This window comes from Halichoerus grypus, chromosome 3, assembly GCF_964656455.1.
Source record: "Halichoerus grypus chromosome 3, mHalGry1.hap1.1, whole genome shotgun sequence".
NCBI lineage: Eukaryota > Metazoa > Chordata > Mammalia > Carnivora > Phocidae > Halichoerus > Halichoerus grypus.
The window spans coordinates 208264422-208286661 of record NC_135714.1 but is presented as its reverse complement, the minus strand read 5'-3'; the positions used below and the strand labels follow the sequence as shown (position 1 = coordinate 208286661).

Genomic DNA, 22240 nt, shown 5'->3' with positions numbered 1-22240 from the left:
ATAAAATCAACTTTACTTATTTATTTTTAATTTTAATTCAATTAGGCAAGGTATAGTATATCATTGGTTTTTGATGTATGTTCAATGATTAATTAGTTCAGTATAACACCCAGTGCTCATCACAACACATGCCCTCCTTCATGCCCATCACCTGGTCACCCCGTCCCCCCACCCAGCTCCCTTTCTGTCACCCTCATTTGTTTCCCAGGGTCAAGAGTCTCTCATGGTTTGTCTCCCTCTCTGATTTCTTCCCATTTAGAAAAATAAGCTATTTTTAATTATTTTTATTTTTATTTATTTTTTTAATTAACATATAATGTATTATTTGTTTCAGAGGTACAGATCTGTGATTCATCAGTCTTACACAATTCACAGCGCTCACCATAGCACATACCCTTCCCAGTGTCCATCAATAGACTATTTGTAAAGCGGCTTTAGGTTCACAGCAAAATTGAGGGGAGGATGCAGAGCTTCCCTGTGTACCCGCTGCCCACCCCCTTCACCCATCTTCCCCCCATTGTCAACATCCCACCAGATGGAACATTTGTTACAACCCATGAACCCACACAAATACTCCACTCTCACCCAGAGCCACACTTTACCTTACGGCCTTTCTTGGGTTGTAAGACGGTAAATCTATGGAGGGGGGAGAGACAGAAAATGGGAAAATAACATTTTGCTTTAATGCACGAAATCTCACCATATGTACTTGGAGCATAGGATGAGGAAGGGTGGTTTGTTTCTTTAAACAGCTCTCCAAAGATTGCACACTGGGGATGAGTGAATTTTCTGGGTCAAAGAACGCAGTGCACATCTGTTGTGCTTTGCAGGCTACTGGGTCCGGGCGGAATGGAAGCGTGACGGTCAACAGAGGGTGGCTGGGATGCCCTGAGAAGGCGGTGTCGGCATCGGGGAGGGTGGCTGCCTGCCCCAGAAGCTGGTCTGAACCCGCAGCCCGAGCCTGCTTCTGGCCAGAGGCGTACGGAGCTCTCCCGGAAGACAGCATGTGCGATCTGAGCAGCAGCTTCTCCTGGAACAGCCGCTGCGGCCCCTCAAGGACCATCTCTCCGACCGGGTGAAAAAGCAGGGGCGTCCTCAGGCCCATCAGCGTGAAACATCTGAGGAGACCACGCCGGGGCACTTACAGGAAAAGGGTGTCATTCTGCCTGGGAACGCGGAGGCAGTAAGAGCCTTGAGCACCCCCTGCGCCCTCCTGCCGCAGCTCGGAGCCCACCCGCCCCCTCCTCTGCGTAGAGGTGCTCGTTCCTCCAACACACCGTGTGACTCTGAGGGCTGATGAGGACCCTCTGGACGCCCCTGCTGCTCACAGCACAACGCGCGTGGAGACAGTTCTGCCACGGCGGCCGTCACGTGCGGATTCCTGGCCCCTGCACTTATACCACCTAGAGCCCCTGTGCGCCTGCCACGTCCTTCTGGGAGCTTCCACCGCCCATTGGCTTCCGGCCAGGGGCAGCATGCCAAAGGCCAGGGATATGTATTCATTTCTCTCCCGTTGCCTGGAACGTAGTGGGTACTCAGTGAATGTTCCTGCGCTGAGAATACAGGCCTCCGGGGGGTTCAGAACGAGACCTGACCTCATCCTCGCTGCCAGGCCTCCTGAGGGGACCACCTGCCCGTCTTGAGTATGCGCTCCCTGAGATGGGACCGGGATGTCCCGACATCACTGCATCCGCATGGCCCAGACTGGCGCAGTCCAAAGCAGGAGCCACCAGCCACATGCCGCCACTGAAAGTGGAATTCAAGAGAGTGAAAATGGACCAAGTCAGAAATTCAGTTCCTTGGCCATCTGGGCTGCATTTAGGTGCTCAGGAGCCAGGTGGTGGGCACCCTGCGCGGACACAGCACATGCCCGCCCCTGGGAGAGTTCCCACGGACATCCCTGGTCCACAGAAGAGCCGGATACCCAGCAGACACAGGGAACCAGGGGCGTGGATGACTGACCTGGCCCACGCCTCTCTCGAAACTGGCGCTGGAGCCCTTTCCAGGTTTCTTTACAGTAGGATGGAGGATCCAGCTACGGTGAAAGCCGCCGAAGCTAATGCACGTGTGCGGCATGGCCCCCTGGGGGGGGGGGCGCGGGCTGTGCCTCAGAGGAGGAAACTGACATCCACCCCGTCCCAGGCCCAAACTGCCAGCTCGTCAGATCTAGTCTCCACCTCTCTTTAAAATATGTACATTATACCACGGCCCCTTGAAAAACACTCTGGCTCCTTCATCACGAGCGATCTTCATCCAGCCGTCTACTGTGCCCTACTGTACCCGTGTACATGATGTCAGTCCCTTTGCGCCCTGACTGCATCATCTTTTGGCGGCGAACAGTGTCAAACGAGTAGGAAGTCAACCCGGCAACCGCTGTGACGGATTGTGCGATCATCCAGCTGATGAAGATGTGAGTATTCTTGGGATCTGGCAGCATCCCCTTTGCGGTGTCATAGATACCGAAGCAGGCAGCTCGGTAGAGGATGGTGCCCCGCACAGACACATTAAAGCCTTGGTACAGGCCCTTCATCCCATCAGATTTGTAGACCTTAACCAGGCAGTCACGGAGGCCTCTGAATCCCCTTTCAGCTCCAGCTTTGCCCACATCGGCTGCTAGCCGGGTACGGGCAAAATCAAGAGGATACACAAAACACGAAGACGTGGCCCCAGCGGCACCACCTGACGCCAGGTTCCCGGCAAAGTAGCGCCAAAACTGGGTTCTCTTGTCCACGCCACCCAGGAAGATCTGCTTGTATTTATCTTTGAAGGCGAAGTTGAGAGCCTGGGTGGGGAAGCGTCTGATGACATTGGCCAGGTTACCGCGCCAGAAGGACAGGACTCCCTGCTCCTTGGGGATGCGAACCACACAGTCTATAATGCCCTTGTATTGCTTATCTGCGGTGATTTGCTTGTTGGCATGCATCCAGCAGCTTGACCCGCTCGATGGGCGCTACCGCCATCTTGGAGGTGGCCGTGGTCCAATGTTCTCAGAGTGCTGCTTTTGTGCTGGTCTTCTATGATGAAATCAAGTTCACATAAGTTATTCCCTAGTCTTCCCCCACCGTGCACAGGCATGTTGTATTATATAATGTATCTTGAGCATTCTTGACAGACCATTGGCTGTCTATTTATCAATGGCAACTATTCCACTGGTTGAAAACGGGAAGCAATGATATTCATCTGATCAGTTTTCTCTTAAAGCTATTTCCATGATGACGGGACTCAATTATATTTTTTATTTCAGTCACTCCTGATAAATGTGAAGAAATAAAAAATATCTGAAATATAAAAAAAAGTACATTATAAATTAATTCTATTTAGATTTCATTTAAAAATTCTAAACTTACAGGATTTCCCATTTGCTTAAAAATCAGTTTCATACCTTGGTGCAGACCCGTTTTTCCTGGCGTCCACTCAGTGAGGAGCCCCCACCTCGCTCACCTGGACCGATGGGGCAGGTGAGCCCAAAGTCTGCATCTATACCGAGCAAACAGCTGGAAACCTGCCTTTCAGGAGGCTTACATATGGCCGGCTGGGCAGAAACAGGAGACGGGGGTGAAGCATACCCACGGGTATTTAATTCATACCTTAACCATGGATTAGACAGAAGCAATGGGCTTCAAATGTGTAATATATTGATGTATTTTCCCTCGAAGAAAGATGAAGTATCTCAGCGTGGTCATTTCAGCAGCCAGATGTCCAAGGATGGTGGAGGGGGCTCTCGTCCTACCCTCAGAGCAAACGGAGCAGGTAACATCACTCCTGCACATTCAGACTTGGGTTGAGGAAGACAACCTCAAGTCCATCCCAGGTATTCTTAGGAGCTCCTCAAGAGCAGTGCAGATGCCACCTCCCTTGTGGGGCCCCGATGCTCTCAGACTGGACTGGGAGTCCTTGTCCTTTCTCTGTGTCAACACAACACTTTGATTTACCTCCATTTTTACCCCCATCGAGCTGCATGGGGCACAAGCTGATGCCGGGTCCTGGCTGTGAAGTGTGCATTCTGGCTTCAGCAACACACCCAGGCAGCCACCGCTCTCTGCTGCTCGGCATCTCTTCCCCGGGGAGGCATGCTCTACCCGGCCAGGTGAGCACAGGTGGCTCAGAGTCATGGGAGAATTCCTGCACTCGGGCATGTGACTGTTTCGGACACTGGTGGGTGACCTAGCCAAGTCAAGTAACATTCTCCCTGCAAACGTACGAACACGAGGTCGATGGTGCTTCTTCCTCAGGGGATCCTGCTCTAAGGGATGAGCAGACGCTGTTTGCAGGAAGCTGTGTGCACCGGAGAACAGCAGGGTGACATCCACAGAGAGGCAGACACAAGAGGAGGGAGGAGAGGGTGGATGGAAGGTCAGGGAACAGGGGACAGAGGGTGGAGGGAGGGAGGACAGGTGGGGGACAGAAAGCAAACCATTTTTGACAAAATCGTTTAAACGCCTATATCCAGCCATGACTGCAGCTGGCCTCTCCCCCAGATCTTTGTGATGTGAGCCAACAAATTCCCTTTGGATTAAGCTAGTTTTTATTGCTACCAAAAGGTAATTGTTTAAAGTTGTCTGATGCAGAAAAAGCATTCGACAAAATACAGTATCTTTTCCTGATTAAAACTCTTCAGAGTGTAGGGATAGAGGGAACATACCTCAATATCATAAAAGCCATCTATGAAAAACCCACAGCGAATATCATTCTCAATGGGGAAAAACTGAGAGCTTTTCCCCTAAGGTCAGGAACAGGACAGGGATGCCCACTCTCACCACTATTGTTCAACAAAGTACTAGAAGTCCTAGCCTTAGCAATCAGACAACAAAAAGAAATAAAAGGCATTCAAATTGGCAAAGAAGAAGTCAAACTCTCCCTCTTCGCAGATGACATGATACTTTATGTGGAGAACCCAAAAGACTCCACCCCCAAATTACTAGAACTCATCCAGCAATTCAGTAATGTGGCAGGATACAAAATCAATGCACAGAAATCAGTTGCTTTCTTATACACTAACAACATAACTGTAGAAACAGAAATTAGAGAATCGATTCCATTTACAATTGCACCAAAAACCATAAGATACCTTGGAATTAACCTAACCAAAGAGGTAAAGTGAGATGGTATAGGCTTGTAAGCCCCTTGTAACCAAGGTCATTTGAGGACTGCAGTGAGATTAAGGACAACCAGGCAGGCCTGGATCAGGAGGAGAAAATGTTCTCTTCCCCTTATCTCACGTTGGAAGTTCTGAATGCCTGGATCTGCAGGAAGTGGCTCTTGCCTATATTAGAAGTGTTCTTTTATAAGAACGTGCTGTTCTCAGAGGAAGGGTGGCCGAGATAGTTCCGCGCTTCGGCAAACAAAAAACAGGATGTAGTTTGTTCTTATATCTTGCGTGTCTTTCTTCAAGGATGCTGGCATGATCTTATTATCAGCTAAAAGTACACATTGTCATGCTTATCTGTTCGCTGCAAGTATATAGCTGTGTGGGAAATAAACGACAGCATGCAGTTGCAAGTGCTGCCTTTGCTCTGCATCCCCTGTGTCCTGGTTCTTTCACGACCCTTACCCAGGGACCCCAACGCACTAGACGTTGACAGTAAAGGATCTATACTCTAGGAACTACAAAACACTCATGAAAGAAATTGAGGAAGACACAAAGAGATGGAAAAGCATTCCATGCTCATGGATCGGAAGAATAAACATTGTTAAAATGTCTATGCTCCCCAGAGCAATCTATACCTTCAATGCCATCCCGATCAAAATTCCAATGACATTTTTCAAAGTGCTGGAACAAACAATCCTAAAATTTGTATGGAATCAGAAAAGACCCCAAATCTCCAAGGAAATGTTGAAAAAGAAAACCAAAGATGGTGGCATCACAATGGCTGATTTCAAGCTCTATTACAAAGCTGTGATCACCAAGACAGTATGGTACTGGCACAAAAACAGACACATAGATCAATGGAACAGAATAGAGAACCCATATATGGACCCTCAACTCTATGGTCAAATAATCTTTGACAAAGCAGGAAAAATTATGCAATGGAAAAAAGACAGTCTCTTCAATAAATGGTGTTGGGAAAATTGGACAGCCACATGCAGAGGAATGAAACTCGACCATTCTCTAACACCATTCACAAAGATAAACTCAAAATGGATGAAAGACCTCAATGTGAGACAGGAATCCATCAAAATCCTAGAGGAGAACATAGGCAGTAACCTCTTTGACATCACCCACAGCAACTTCTTTCAAGATACATCTCCAAAAGCTAGTGGAACAAAAGCAAAAATGAACTTTTGGGACTTCATCAAGATAAAAAGCTTCTGCACAGCAAAGGAAACAGTCAACGCAACAAAGAGGCAACCCACAGAATGGGAGAAGATATTTGCAAATGACACTACAGACAAAGCGATGATTTCCAAGATCTATAAAGAACTTTTCAAACTCAACACCCAAAAAACAAATAATCCAATCAAGAAATGGGCAGAAGACATGAGTAAACATTTCTCCAAAGAAGACATACAAATGGCCAACAGACATGTAAGGAACTGCTCCATGTCACTTGGCATCAGGGAAATACAAATCAAAACCACAATGAGATACCAACTCACACCAGTCAGAATGGCAAAAATTAAGAAGACAGGGAACAACAAATGTTGGCGAGGATGCAGAGAAAGGGGAGCCCTCTCACACTGTTGGTGGGAATGCAAGCTGGTGCAGCCACTTTGGAAAACAGTATGGAAGTGCCTCAAGATGTTAAAAATAGAACTACCCTACCACCCAACAATTGCACTACTGGGTATTTACCCCAAAGATACAGATGTAGTGAAAAGAAGGGGCACCTGCCCCCCAATGTTCATAGCAGCAATGTCCACAATAGCCAAACTGTGGAAAGAGCTGAGATGCCCTTCAACAGATGAATGGATAAAGAAGATGTGGTCCATATATACAATGGAATATTACTCAGCCATCAGAAAGGATGAATACCCAACTTTTACATCAACATGGACGAGACTGGAGGAGATTATGCTAAGTGAAATAAGTCAAGCAGAGAAAGTCAATTATCATATGGTTTCACTTATTTGTGGAACATAAGGAATAGCACGGAGGACCACAGGGGAAGGGAGGGAAAACTGAATGGGAAGAAATCAGAGAGGGAGACAAACCGTGAGAGACTCTGGACTCTGGGAAACAAACTGAGGGTTTCAGAAGGGAGGGGGGTGGAGGATGGGGTCACCGGGTGATGGGTAGTAAGAGGGCACATGATGTGATGAGCACTGGGTGTTATAGGCAAATGATGAATCGTTGAACACTACATCAAAAACTAATGATGTACTATATGCTAGCTAACTGAATATAATAATAATAGATAAATTTTAAAAAGAATAAAAATAAAGCCACAGGGAAAAAAAAGAATAAAAAACTATATAAAGTTGTCTGATACACACTCCTCCTATTAAGCTCCCTCTGGACCTACTCACCACGTGTCTAGAGCCTTCCCCTGCCTCCAGGCACCTCAAACCCACGTCCTTCCTAGGGTCTGTGCTCCAGACCGCCCCTTCCCTGTAAAAGTTGTCTTCTTGTAGGACGACGCAGGGGCAGGGGCTTTCTGCAATGACAGTGCCTTGCTTGTCACCTGCAACTCCACTCTTCCTGCCCTTGCCTTGAGCCCATCTTTTCCCTGACCTGACCTCCGCGCTAACTGCCCCTTAGAAGCCGGCGCCCTCCTTGGTGGACCCCGGGGGCTGCTCCCCGGCTCCCGCAGAACGAGCTCACCGGTGACCCGCAGGGCGCCGTGTGACACCCTCTGCCCTGCGTGTGCCTCCGGAGATGGTGCTGACACGTCTCCATCTCTCAGGGCTTTCACGCGAGCAGACCCATACAGGCCTTCTCCGCACACCTGTCTCCCTGTGTGTCCCGCGAGGAGAGCCTCTGCCCTCCCATCAGCCCCGACGCCCCGTCCTTCACTCTGTTCATGAATTCCCAAACCCTACTGGTTCCGTCACCCACGGTCTCTGACTTTCCCGCATCTCTTCTCCTGCTCGGCCGGCCCCACCCCAGGCCTCACCTGTCCCTCACTGGTTCTCCCACTGCTGCGATGTCTCTTGTCTGTGGAGTGGTTTAATCTCCACACTGTTCACGCACATCCCCAGCATCTGTCTGTCCACTCGGGCGGTGCAGCAGAAAACCAAGACTGGGCGGCTTGTACATAGCAGAGCGGAAGGCGCTGGGGTCAGTGAGGGCCTGGTGCCCAGGGGGCATCTTCCCTGGACCTTCACATGGAGAAGGGGCTGGGGGCTCCCTGGGGTCCCTTTACAAGGGCTCTGATCTGACCACTGGGCTCCAGCCTCATGACCTCACCTCCTTCCCAAGGCCCGCTCCACTCCATCACCGCAGCATGGGACTTTGGGGGGACAAATCAGCAGCTCATGGCAATGTGTTGGAGAGCCTCCATTTCTTTCTCAGTAGCATCCAGACTCTGTCGTGTGGTCTGCACGGCATCCCTGGATGTTTCTCAGCCTGTGGCCATGAGGCTGAAGGGTTTTCCGTCTTTGCCATTGTCTGGAGGCATCTCCACTGAGCTGTGCGACCGGGGATGGTTGGCTAGCTTTTCTGGGCCTCTCTTCCTCAGCCATAAAATGAGAGTCTGGGAAAGGAGCCTCGCCGATTTGCCCGCTGAGCATCCTTCTGATGCACGAATGTCACCTAAAACATCAATGGAGGTGCCTGTTCTGGGAGGGGAAGGAAACAGCAGAGCAGGGGGTGGTCGCCTCCCACCCAGCCTTCCCAGCGCCCCGTGCGGAGGACAGCGAGTTCTCAGACACAAAGGCGTTCAGCGGAAGCAGCAACAGGTGAAGCGAAAAGCCCGGAGAACCGGTCGCATAAAGAGAAAAGCTGACTCGAGTTGGGAAAAGCAGGGAACCGTCAGGACATGCAGAGCTCTTTACCAAGCTGCTTCCTGGGATGGTTTCCAAAAACGTTTGACTTTTTCCCTTAATGAAGCAATCGTATTGAGAGGGCTTCACTTTGTTTGGATTTTGACCCATAATATCTCCCTAAATAAATCAGAATAGTGGAATCAGATACATTGCCGACAAGTCATATGTAAATACCCAGCTTTAAAATTTGCCATGAGCGGAAAGCACTCAGCTGGGCCCACGTCCGTGTGGATGCCCCTTCCAGGCAGGCTTCCCGGAGCCGCGCACACGGTTACGTGAGGAGTGCTTCCTCTCCATACCCCATCCCAGGTGTGTGGTGGGCACACGTGAAGAGTGCTTCCTCTCCATACCCTGTCCCAGGTGTGTGGTGGGCACACGCTTGTGTGTAGGGGTGTGTGTAGGAGTGTGTGTAGGAGTGCGCGGGCTCACGGATGTGGGTGAGAAGGGACGAGCTCCTGGGAGCAGAGAGTAGACGGCGGGGGCCCTGGGGTGGGACGGGCTGTGTTGGCCCCACTTCCAGCTCTGGGATGCAACGCGCAGGCGGTGTAGTGAACAGTCCCGGGCTGCTCATGCATTTGCTCTGAGCGTGGGTCCGCAGTGTTCTCACCACCAAACCATAACCAAGGTAACGGTGTGTCCCTGAGCTTGCCAGGTGGTCACTTCAGCGTGCAGCATGCACATACTCAAACCTCACACCACACGCCCAGAATATACTCTATGCCCGTTGATCATACTTTGGGGCATCCGGGTGGCTCAGTCGTTGATCGTCTGCCTTTGGCTCAGGTCATGATCCCAGGGTCCTGGGATCGAGCCCCATGTCTGGCTCCCTGCTCGGTGGGGAGTCTGCTTCTCCCTCTCCCTCCGCTGCTCCCCCTGCTTGTGCTCGCTCTCTCTCTCTTTCATATAAATCTTTTAAAAAAAAAACATACCTCAAGGAAGCTGGGGGAAAACCTTACAAAACAGTGAGTTTTGTCATCATTAGCTTACTCCGCTCGGGGAGGGGGACTGACTAAGGGCTCTGGCGGGGAGGAGGGTGAGGAGGCTGCAGGGGGAGGCCCCAGGTGTCAGCAGGGAAAGGAGAAGCACTGGGCTTCCTGCCCCGCCCGTTCACCTCCCTCCACAGGTGCTGTTGTTAACACTGCAAAATCAGTCCCCAAGTGGTTTTCTCCATAACTGAGGTGTCAGTTTCGTGTCACATTTCACTCCTGAAATGCACCCAGGAGATCTCTTCTTATTTAGGAGGAGCACATCCTCGAGAATACTGTTCAAGGTGAAACCCTCTGAAAACATGGACAGAGGTCGCAGGACCCCGCACAGCCCCATGGCTCTGGGACCCCAGAGAGCCGCCCCCTCCCGGCTGACAGTTACTGATCCCCGGGGTCTGTGGGTTGAGCTTCCACACACTCCAGTCCCCTGGGGCGCCACTGATCAAGTGACCCATCACAGCGACTGTGCAGGAAAACCCTTAACAAACACCTTCACAGCGCACTTGGTTTGAACCTCTCCCCAGGGCCTTAGTGACCCCTCGGGTTAGGGTTTCTCACCAGCCGCCTGCCTCATCCATTGTCCTTTCGCCATCAAGGCGCTGCGTCTGGAAGGGAGAGCCCTCAGGACGGCCGTCCCGCAGTGCAGGCCAGCTCGCACCTGAACGCCGGGCCTGCCAGCCACGCGGGGTTCGGCCTCCCCCGCACCCCACCGTGAGGACGGAGGCTCCCTCGGCCCCTCCTTGCACACCGCCGGAGACGGGCCACATGCACACGGACGCACGTGCGTAACCAAGGCCAGCCAGCCTTCCCTGGAGAGAGAAAGGACTGTCCCTGTCCTCTCCCTGACCTCGCTGAGCCCCGGGGGCCCCTGGCAGTTCCCGGCATTCCTGTGACCAGTCCCTCTACGGAGCCGTCTGAACAGATTGGCTGGCATGCGGTCGGCCACCTAGATCCCGCGCGGGACATCCACGCGGCCTTGCAGGAAGAGTCCGAGGGACTTTGCAGACTCAGCTGCTTGTGCTCGCAGCTCCGTAGCCGCTCGTCCAGGGGCCTCCCCGGGAAGGTCCTGCATAGAGAGCAAGTGTCAGGGAAGGTCCTGCAGTGAGAGCAGGTGTCAGGGAAGGTCCTGCAGTGAGAGCAGGTGTCAGGTGCGAGCTTCCCGTCCAAGGCTCAGCGCTTGCACCGGGGAAGCAAAGGCCCAGGAAGCCAGGCCCCCACCTCCGTCCAGGTCCGCGCGCCGCGTGGCGGTGGATCGTCCGTCCCTCCCCTGCGCGCCGCGTGGCGGCGGATCGTCCGTCCCTCCCCTGCGCGCCGCGTGGCGGCGGACCGCGGGTCTAGTTCCCGGGCTTCCGGCTCCCACGGCAAATTTGTCCACACGAGGGCTTGCCATCAGGGAGAACGTGTCTGGAGGCAGCACGCTGAGACCCCCAGGGTGCAAACCCCGCCTGCCGGTGGGGTAGGGCCCGGGGAGCCAGCCCTCCGCTGCAGAACACCGCGAGTGTTCCAGGGCCCCGAGGCGTGCGAGCTGCGCTGAGCGGCCACCAGGCCAGGCTGTGACCGTGGAAGCCCCGGCCGCTGCCCGGCCCCGGCAGGTGGGCTCTTCCGCGCGCAGCCCGAATCGAGCGGGTCACAGCCTCCCACGGCCTCGGGCCTCCGCGCGGAGGGCAGTATCCTCACTGGCTGCGTCCAGAGCCGCCCGGGCACTGCCACGAAAACGCGGGCCGGGCGGGAAGACCGCAGGTGCTCAGGACCCGGGTCTGCGCGCACAGCAGCTTGAAACCAGGCGGGCTTTTCAAGCTGCTTGCGGTGAACACGTGCAGCGTTTTCCGTCCTGGCAGTTTGTACCGACCACGGCGGTCCCCGGGTACACCACCCGCCACAGGTGCGCATACCGCCGCTCCATCACCGCACGGCAGACACTTTCCCAGCGACGGGATCGGAAAAGACCTTTCTTAGAAACTGTCAACGCGCGGCACGGGAGTGCTGAGCGCAGCGCCATTGCGTCCGGGGAACTAGGGGAACCTGTCCTGCGTCACGGAGCCCCCACCCCACCCCCTACCATTGCGTCTGGCAGCCGCCAGTCTGTTCTCTACCCACTAGCTGGGGTTTATGTGTAGATTCGGCATGTAAGTGAGATCATATGGTATTTGTCCTCTGACTGACTTCACTTCGCATGATGTCATTCTCTCCTCTGGCTGAGTGTATTCCCTTCTGTATGTGCACCACACCTTGACCCCTTTGGCTGTCCACAGAAGGGGATGCTTCCAAACCTTGGTATTGCAGAGAATGCTGCTATAAACATAGGGGGGCCCATACCTTCTCAAATTCGTGTTTTTGTTTTTTTAAACATTTTATTTTTTTATTTGACAGAGAGAGGGAGAGCACAAGCAGGGGGAGAGGCAGAGGGAGAGGGAGAAGCAGGCTCCCTGCAGCGCAGGGAGCCTGATGTGGCCTGGATCCCAGGACCCTGGGAGCATGACCTGAGTCAAAGGCGGTGGCTCAACCAACTGAGCCACCCAGGCGCCCTCAAATTCATGTCTTTGTTTTCTTTGGGGAAATGCCCACTGGTGGAATTGCTGGGTCATACGGTAGCTCTATTTTTAACGTCTTGAGGAACCTCCATACTGTTTTCCAGAGTGGCTGCACCAGCTTGCATTCCCACCAACAGTGTAGGAGGGTTCCCCTTTCTCCGCATCCTCACCAACATCTTTTGTTTCCTGAATGGTTCATTTTAGCCAGTCTGACAGGTGTGTGGTGGTATCTCATGGGTTTTGATTTGTATTTCCCTGATGATAAGGGGTGTTGAGCATCTTTTCATATCTATTGACCATGTGTTCTTTGGAGAAATGTCTGTTCAGATCCTCTGCCTGTGTTTAAATCAGATTGTTTTTTGCTCTTAAGTTGTAGGAGTTGTTTGTACTTTGCATATTAGCCCCTCACTGGATAGATCATTTGCAAATATTTTCTCCCACTGGGTAGGTTGGCTTTTCATTTTGTTGATGGTTTCCTTTGTTGGGCAAAAGCTTTTTATTTTGGTGTAGTCCCAATAGTTTATTTTTGCTTTTGTTTCCTTTGCTTTTGGTGTCAAACCTAAGTTTGTTCTTTATGGAGCCGGCAGGAAATACAGTTCTGTAATCATAATCAGATAATGCATGCAAACGTTTAGCTTCTTTCTACTTACAAAGGGCGATTTGGTGCCTATTCATGCAGCATAATTCTAGGCATTCATGCTGAGTGTTCTTTGTGTGCTGGTGGTTTTATCCCAGCCTGCATTTATGATGACCACAGTTAAAATCATCACAGCATGTTTTTGTATAATTATGGCTGCATATTTGAAGTTTGAATAAAGTCTGTGTGTTTATCAGACATACCAGCGAGACCCGGTTTTGGCCCCAGAGCACTTATAATCTCTCAGTCTCATTCTAAAAAGCTGTATTTTCTAAACGAAGCGAAATAAGAGTCCATTTGGGGTTCTCGATCTGGCAGAAGTTTGCTGCTGTCGTGGAAATGGCTGTCTTCTGGTTTAGGGGCAGGTGGGAGTGTGTCTGGGCTTGCTGGTCCAAGCGACCCCCCATGAGCACATGTGCACTGAGTGCTTAGTGCTCGGGAAAAGCAGACCACATCTTGACCTGCTCCAGTCTGAGGAGGATCATTCGACGTTGCTTACGTCTTGCTGACTTCCTGCCTTCTCTTTGCTGTTTGACCTCTAATGCAGAATTGGTGATAATTATTTGCAATTACCTATTTCTTAAACACACATAATAGTTTAAATTGCAAATGTCTGCTTCTGGGAATCCACTTTCTAAGTACAATTGTATATGTTATTGTCACTTTAATCTTGGATTTATCAAGCTGGAAAGAAATCACACTTCATTTAGTCTTAAATGGTTTTTTTTAATCACTTACCACTAAATTCTCTTGACTTCCCTTGCTTGAAGGGTTAGGAACAGGTCAGGAGAGGGGAAGGGGGGGGGCAGTGTTGATGCTGAAGGCAAGGTGGACAGACTATGACAGCATGTGTCCAGGAAGACATGGTCCCGGCACATTGCCTCCCCACAAATTAAAATTCTGCTAATTTTAGAATTTGAGGGACCTAGAGGTCATCTGCGTTGAATCCCAACCTCCTGCATGTTACAGATGAGAAAAACAGAATAGAGGTTAGTATCTGGAGGAAGGCGTTCAGCCGCTGGGAGGCCAGACAGGAGCGGGGGCTACCTCCCCACACCTGCCCTTTAGCACTTCTCATGCTCAGGCGCCGCATCCGATGTATGATTATGTAGCAATCCATCGTAGGTGCATCCTGGGTCATTCACCACAAGAGCTGATGGTCTTTAGTTTGTGACTTAGTCATTTTAAGTAAAAGTGCTAGTCTATACCAGTATTAAATTTGAAAATAAGTACTTCAAAAACAATCTTATTCATCAAAAGAAAGAAAAATGGGGTGTCAGTTAGGCATCTGCCTTCGGCTCAGGCCTCGATCCCAGGGTCCTGAGCTTGAGCCCCGCATCGGGCTCCCTGCTCCTCGGGAAGTCTGCTTCTCCCTCTCCCTCTGCCGCTCCCCCTGCTTGTGCTTTCTCTCTGACAAATACCTGCATGCATGCCAGTCCAGTCTTCATGCTACATTTCCTGGACTCCCTTCCCACGGCCCCTGAGCCGACTTAGGGTCAACCAAGTAGATGGGCTCACGGGAGTCTTCACTGGGAACCAAGTGAGGTGTGGAGTGCTAGGGAGGGAGGCACTGATTGCTGGAGTGGACCTTGTAAGCCACGGTGTGGTTCTGGAGCTGGAGGAAGAGGTCCCTTTCCAGTCCTAGCAGCTGGTTCCTCATTGCATTGGGAACAACACCTCCGTTAGCCCCCCCAGTCCTGTGCTGTGGCTTTGGGAATTACCCCTGGAGGCTCACTAGAGTCTGAATCTTCATCCTTTCCACAGTTTTATTAGCATATTAATAATCTTTTAGGCGGCCTTTCCGCCTAAATAAGTGAAGTTCGATCCCATTCTCTACAACTAGACTCTCAAAATACTGTAATTCAGACTAAAATGGCATTTTCCTGGAGTGCAGCTGGGGGACCCAGGATGGGACAGATAAACTAGAGCTGGATTTTGTACCACCCTGAATGCCAGGGAAGAGGTTTGGGGAGAACGGAAGCTGTGGGATTGGGTGAGCAGCAGGCAGAGGTGGTTTAGTGCGCGGGTCAGGTGCAGGGAGGGAGGAGGGGGGAGGGACCAGAGCTGAGTGCAGGGTCTGGGCTCAGTGCTAGGGAGCAGTTAGGCCAGATGGCACTTCGCATGCCCGTGACCTCGGTTACAGCCGCACGATGCCGCAGCTCTAACCAACAGGCTACCATCTAAAGAGCAGGATTTCCTAATGCCAAGGCCATTAAAGAAACCCAGAACTCTTTCCATCAAAATCAGCTCTAGTTGTGTTACTGCGATCCAAGGAGGCAGATGGAAACCTCTAGAATGCACAAAGAACAGCTTTTCTCCTCTAGGATCTCTGGTTAGCAGAGCAAGTCGCCAGTGGGCTACTTAGAAGCCACCTTGGAGTGAACAGACTGGGAGTGCGTTTCTGCGTCCGGCCAGCCACGTTGTGAGCGCCGTCGGGGCTGCGGCCGCGGACCGCACACGGAGGGCCGCACAACACCCCCATCTACGAGCTCGGAACACAGTTGCCTCCAGACACAGACCCGCCTCCACCGCCCCTGCAGCAGACAGGCCCTGGCTTTCAGAAGCACCCCGCGACTGGCCGGGGCTCCTGTCCCCTGTGTGTCACGTGGGGCATCCCCGCGACCCGACGGGGCTCCTGTCCGCTGTGTGTTACGTGGAGCACCCCGCGACTGGCCGGGGCTCCTGTCCCCTGTGTGTCACGTGGGGCATCCCCGCGACCCGACGGGGCTCCTGTCCGCTGTGTGTTACCTGGAGCACCCCGCAACTGGCCGGGGCTCCTCTGTCCTGTGTGTCACGTGGAGCGCCCTGTGACCCCGCCTGGGCTCCTGTCCCCTGTGTGTCACGTGGGGCGCCCCGCGACCCGACCCGGTCTCCTGTCTGCTGTGTGTTACGTGGGGCGCCCCGCGACCCGGCCCGGGCTCCTGTCCCCTGTGTGTCACGTGGGGCGCCCCGCGACCCCGCCCGGGCTCCTGTCCGCTGTGTGTCACGTGAGGCGCCCCGCGACCCGACCCGGTCTCCTGTCTGCTGTGTGTTACGTGGAGCACCCCGCGACTGGCCGGGGCTCCTGTCCCCTGTGTGTCACGTGGGGCACCCCGCGACCTGAGCCGGTCTCCTGTCTGCTGTGTGTTACGTGGAGCACCCCACGACTGGCCGGGGCTCCTGTCCCCTGTGTGTCACATGGAGCGCCCCGCGAACCTGCCCGGGTTCCTGTCCACTGTGTGTCACGTGGAGCACCCCGCGACCCGACGGGGCTCCTCTCCGTTGTGTGTTATGTAGACAAAAGTACCTTTCATTGATGTGTAACCTTCCGACTCACATTTCTATAATATGTATGTTTTCTGTCAATTAAGTTATTGTCAATCTTGTCGTGGGTGTGCTAGCAGAGAGTTTGTTCCCCGACGCATGCCCTCTGCACTGTGCACACAGGGGGGTGTTCGGGTCAGCGGGAGTTGGGGGCTGAGGGATAAAGCAGGGAGCAAGAATGTATTCCTAAACTGGTGGCCTGAGAACCTGCTGGAAATGAGCATCTACACAAATGAAAAGCCGAGGTTCTGGACTTGGACAGCGGCTGGGGCGACCCTTCTGACCTGTCACGGGCCACAGCTTACACACTTGGAGACCTCGACCTGTAGGTAAGAGTTAGCCTTCCAAATGCCCGAAGGCTCAGAGCCTCCGGAGCCCACGGTGTGGGTGAGGGTTCGCACCGTGCTGGCAGGTCTGAGCAAGGGGTTTTCAGGGGAATGTCTGTAAGTGGATTTTTAAATAATATCTAAGTGGAGATACACAGTTGAGAGGTAAATAAAAGTCGAAAAAGAGGTGTTGACCAGAGAGACAGGAGAAAAGTTCTAGTTACAAAGATTTTTAGCTGAAGTCGTAGGAGTAGGCATTTTTCTAAAGCAAAAAACAAAGTAATGAAATTTCAAGGCTGAACATTTTACACTGAAAAATAAAATTAGTAAAGATAGAAGTTGGCACCACTAAATAAGAGAAAGACAACTACATGGAAACACCAGAGCATGTATTTTCACTATTTAAAAAAAAACCTATTTTGAACATCTAATATATATCTAATACTGCTAGATGTTGAGACAGTGAGGAAGAATGATCAGATTTCCTGTTAAACATGGTAGATTGAACAGAAGCAGTTACGTATGTATCCTTCAAAACCTCTCTAAAATTAAAGCACGATTTCCGAAAAATATAGCCTATAAAAATAAAAGTGACTCAGCACCAGCAGCAGACTTTTGGAAGCTGGCAAGTAGATGGGAGGATGGTAATGGAATTATTAGCGGACCGGACAGAGCTGGTACATGAGCATCGGGAGCCCAGTGCAGCGGAGACACGGCAGGACACCCTGAGGATGGACGCAGGACAGACGGGGCCAGCTCCCATAGGAGCAAGTGGGGGTCCAGCACACAGCCGACGTGCAGAAGGCTGTCCCACCCAGGGCAGCGGCAGACCCAGGCTCTCTCCGAATCAGGGGTCCCAGCGGGATGAATGGCAGGGCATCTGTTTAGCAGGATGTTAAAACAGAGCCGCGGCCATGACCTTGCTGCAAGCCTTCTTTGCAAACTAGACGTCCAGAACCAGTAATAGGACTTGTAGCCACGCACCCGTAGGGAGGATTAAATCATCAGCAGTGGGACCTTTTTCAAGGCCTCTTTGGGGAGACATAAACGGTGTTACACCTTATAAGTACATCATACCTACTGAGGGCAATTTTAAGGAAATGACTGAGCAGCTCCCAGTCCCTGGGAGTTGGGGTCCGGAGACTGATGAGTGAAACATGCCTGCAGCATCTAAAGCTATGGGTAATGCAGAGAGTGGAGCAGAGCAGGAGAAAATATGTAAAAATCAAGATTAGGAAAGAGTTGTCTCTCCACCAGTAGCGGAGCCGAGGACTGGCCTCCTGAAGTGGGGAGGGGCTCCCGCAGGAATGCTGGCCCAGCCGCCAGGACTATCCCAGCGGCCAGGACTCAGCCCTTCGTGACGGTCCGCTCTAAGGCCTGCCTGCCCAGAGCACCCAGAGTCTGGAGCACCCACCCAGTAAGGGACATTTGCCTTCTCCCTCCCTCCCTCTCATCTCTCCCAGCCTGGGTGGTCAGCGTAGCTACAGTTGCTGGGAAAGTGAGCACAAGAAACGAGATGCCGCTGTGCGCCTGCCCCACCATGGGCCTTGGCAGGGACAGTGATAAATCCTCAATTTAAGTCAAAATCAGAATTGTATTTTTATAAAGAAGTGGATAATTTCCATCACTGAACTGATACCATGCATGTGACCTAAAGTGACAGAAGAACTTGTTTAACTTAAAAGGGAGCAGAAAAGTCCTAGGCCTGTGTTTTTTATCCAAGAAAGAGAAGCTCTTCCCACAGCAAATAAACTTAGTTTATTTCTAATGACATCCCACAAATTCAGCTTGCACAAGAACGGCCCAAAACCAGCTCCATAACTCTGGTCATTCACGTGTGGAGAGTGTGTGTGACCCCACCCTCCCACCCCAGGGAAGAGAGACAGATAGACACAGGACAGACAGATGGAGAGGGACAGAAACTTCAAGAGAACAGGAGGTTATAGAAAGTGAACGTGCAGTTAACAAAAAGAGCCAGGAACTTAAAATCTGATACAAATCCTTGAATTCCATAAAAGTTGTACTTAAGTCGACACACCTCGCAGAAGGTAAAGCTACAAGAAAGAGACTCTAAACGTGGAAAAAAGTATGAGACCATTGGAGGATCTGTTTAGGATCTTCAACATCAGTGAGTTCAAGGAAGAAAATGGGAGGACGAAGCTATCAAATAATTCAAGAAAATCTCCCCAAACGGAACCGGTTTCCAAATTGGAAGCGCTAGCCCAGAAGTGAATACAGAGCTGCCTCCCAGGCCTGGACTGAAGGCCTGGGGTTTGGGAGGGGGCAGCGGGTGAGGGACTCGGACCACAGGGTGACCGCAGCTGTGAAGAAGGCACCTGTTGACTCCAGTAACGCAAGGTGTCCTCCAGGAAAGGAATTTATGACTCAGGGATAAAATCGTACGATCAGTATTGATCTAAAAATTATGTTACATTTACAATGCGAGGATGGGGAGGTATGTGTGTGGTCAGAAGAAGGGGGAAAGAATAAGAAAAATCTGTACAGCGTGGAAAACCATTGATAATAGCTAACAAGAAAAAAATCCGTATCGGAGCCATGTTGGTGAATTTGCAGGCAAACCTCAAACGCAGCTCGAAGTTGAAAGCGTGGTCTCTGGGGCAATGGCAGTGAACCGCTGGGTGGACTGGTGGGCTTGTTGTTACAAAAACCTTACAGACTGATTTGACTTACTGAACTACACGGGATGTAACTAAAAATTAACACAAATGTTTAAAGCATGATGGAGCCAATTATGTGCAAACTCATTCTCGGGAACAAGGGAAACTGAGGTACGAGCTGAGAGTTTCAGGGGTTGAGGAAGGACAGCTTCCCCGATGTGGCAGGTGCCGCGTGCAGGGTTAGCTCAGATCTTCAACCCTCATGAAGCAAGTGCCGCTGTGAGCAGCCGGCTAGAACCATCCTACAATCTGACCAAGACCACAGCTAACTCCTGAACGCAGGCGTCCGCACGGCCCTGCCCACCCCGCCCGAGGCACCGCGTGAGCAGGGCTGGGTCCAGACGGCGCCCACGGGCCCAGCAAGCCGAGGGCCATCTGCACGGCCAATGTGTGTTCTGACGTTAACTATTTCGGACTCTTCCCCTGCTGTCCAGCGTTCCCTCGGGTCCAGAAGGAGGGAAGAGGAGGGAAGAGACCTTGCTCTCTGCTCACCCTTGGTTGTTGCTGGTGCCTTTGATTTTGTTAATATTCTGCACAGATTTTATCATCGAGACCTGCAGGAAGGTTAGTCCTACCAGCTTGTGAGGCTATGACTTTGATATTATTTTACTTTTAGATTTCTGTCCATTTAGGGTTCATTTCTGTATATGGTGTGAGGGGTGGACCACTTTTCCTTCTTATTTTTTCGTTTAGCTTTTTCTAAGTGGTTGCCCCACTGCCTGTTACCGTTCACAGATCTTCCCGTTTGCCTCGGTTGGTGAGATGCCACCTTCTCTACAGACTGAATTCCCATGTGTGCGTGGGTCGTTTTCGTGACTTTCTATTTCAGTCCATTTGTGTGCATGTCAACTGGGCCAGAACCATGGTGCTTCCATTACAGAGGTTTCAGAGTATGTCTGTAAGAGCTGATAATGCAGGTCTCCTGTACTTCTTCCTTGTTGGCGTTCCCTAGTTTTTGAGTTTTTTCCCCTGTGTGCACTTCTTTGGCCCCCAGGCTGTGTCCTGATGGATCTCAACTGTACAAGGCGCACGGGGTCACGGGCCTTCCAGCAGCTCCTTCCCTAAGTAACTAGAAGAGGCTCGTGTTTCCTAAAGGAGTCTGGGCTTTTTCACCCTAAACGTTTAAAAATAGAACGTGGTTAAGAGAATTTATAAATGAGGACAGGGCATGCCTCAGTAAGCCAGGCAGCTCTCTGTGGCACAGTTCATGTTTCAAATCTCTCCGTCCTTCAGAGTGCAAATACACTTGGAGGACCCAGTCCCAGCACACGGTCGCCTCCTGACTTCCTTACAGAATGCTCAGCCACACGGCCCACATGTGATGTTTCCCTAAATCCTTGCTGTTCTGTGAACTGCACGAGCATGAACACATCAGGAGACCAAGTCTGAGCTGGGGCCGGTTAGTGTCCCCCTAGGAAGAGGGATACACCTGCTAGGAGATGGTAAAGAATCACCCACACTCTGGAAGGGAAGATACGTTCTTGCCACCCATACTGTGCAAGAGTAACTCAAAGTTGCAAATTCAGTAACTTGGCAAAGCAGAGCTGTGGCAAACCCCAGGAAGTTGTGCTAACGGGGTATTTGATGGGCAACTCTAGAACATGTTAGCCCCTTGTAAAACCTGCCTCAGGTTATAACACACCAGGAACTCAAATCCTACCATTGGCATCGGGATTTTGGAACTCAGAGGAGTGTGTGAACGAGGTTTTGTTTCGTATCACCGTGTTGGGACCATGGTGGACACTTGCAATGAATGATCGCCATGCTCAACAACGTGGACGAGCCTCGAAAGAATTGTGCTGATGAAGGAGCCTGAAGGCTTTATGATTTCAGATTCTCAAAAGTTCTAGAAAATGCCACACAGTATGTTGTGACAGAAAGCAAATCAGTGGTTGTCTGATGAGTGAGTCCCAGTCCCTTCTGAGGGAACCTTACAGGTCAGCCCAGAGACTATGGTAATGCAAGGCTTGTCAAAGCAAGCGGGGAGGGAGGGATTGCTAAGGAGCACGGAGAGACTGCGGGGCGATAGGCGTGTTCGTTATCGTGATCGTGGCAATAATTGCACAAGTGAATGCGTATGTAGGACCCATCACCCTGATGTGCACACAGATATGCTCAGTGTATTGTGTGTCAGGCGTACCGAGAGCGACAGACGGGGGAGGGACAAGAGGGGACGAAAATGTAATTGGATCATCTGAAGTCACATGTAGTAAGAAACAGCAGTGAGGACAGTGGCATCTGCAGGGTCTTCCCTCTCCTCCGCAATAGCTCTGGGGGAGTCGTCGGTTTATCTTTGCGGATGAGAAGGCAGAACCTCAGCTGTTCTCCCACCAGCAACAACTGGCAGGTTCTGCTGTCCTGTCCCAACGCTCAGAGCACACGGGCTTCTGGGACTCCAGGATGCAGGTTCCAGCCCTCCTAGACACTAGGACGTGTGCACATGCTGAGTAAGAAATAGTGCTGGGTATTTGGAAACAGATACTTCCACTCAGACATATTCAAATTAGTATTAGATATCTTTTCTTTATCTCTATAGAAATGTATTGGCCATAATAGAAAGGTAGCTGTTGTTAGCTAGGCAGTTCTATATGGTTTTGGTTTTGTTTTAAACAATTTTAAAAAATGACTAATTGAAATTTTTTTGACATTTTGATAATTCTAACTTGAAAGGTAGTTTTACCTTTTGAAATTGGAGACATCGTTCCCTATCCAAGTCCTAAAAATGGTGACAGAAAATTCTTAATTCGGTATCTTCCCCAGCGTAGCTGGTCTTCCTGGAAAGATTCATAGCGGTCAGTCGGTCGTGAAGCAGGTGGGATCTCTGTTATTTTTAGATGTAAAAGGATCACAGCCT

General features: G+C 51.2%; 1 long non-coding RNA gene and 1 pseudogene across 1 annotated transcript in view; one reads left to right on the top strand and one right to left on the bottom strand.

The window, feature by feature from the left end:
* Positions 1–22240, top strand: part of LOC144381433 (uncharacterized) — a 148058-nt gene that overhangs the window by 77208 nt on the left and 48610 nt on the right. The window lies entirely within an intron of this gene.
* On the bottom strand, positions 1784–11910 carry LOC118551640 (ADP/ATP translocase 2-like; annotated as a pseudogene).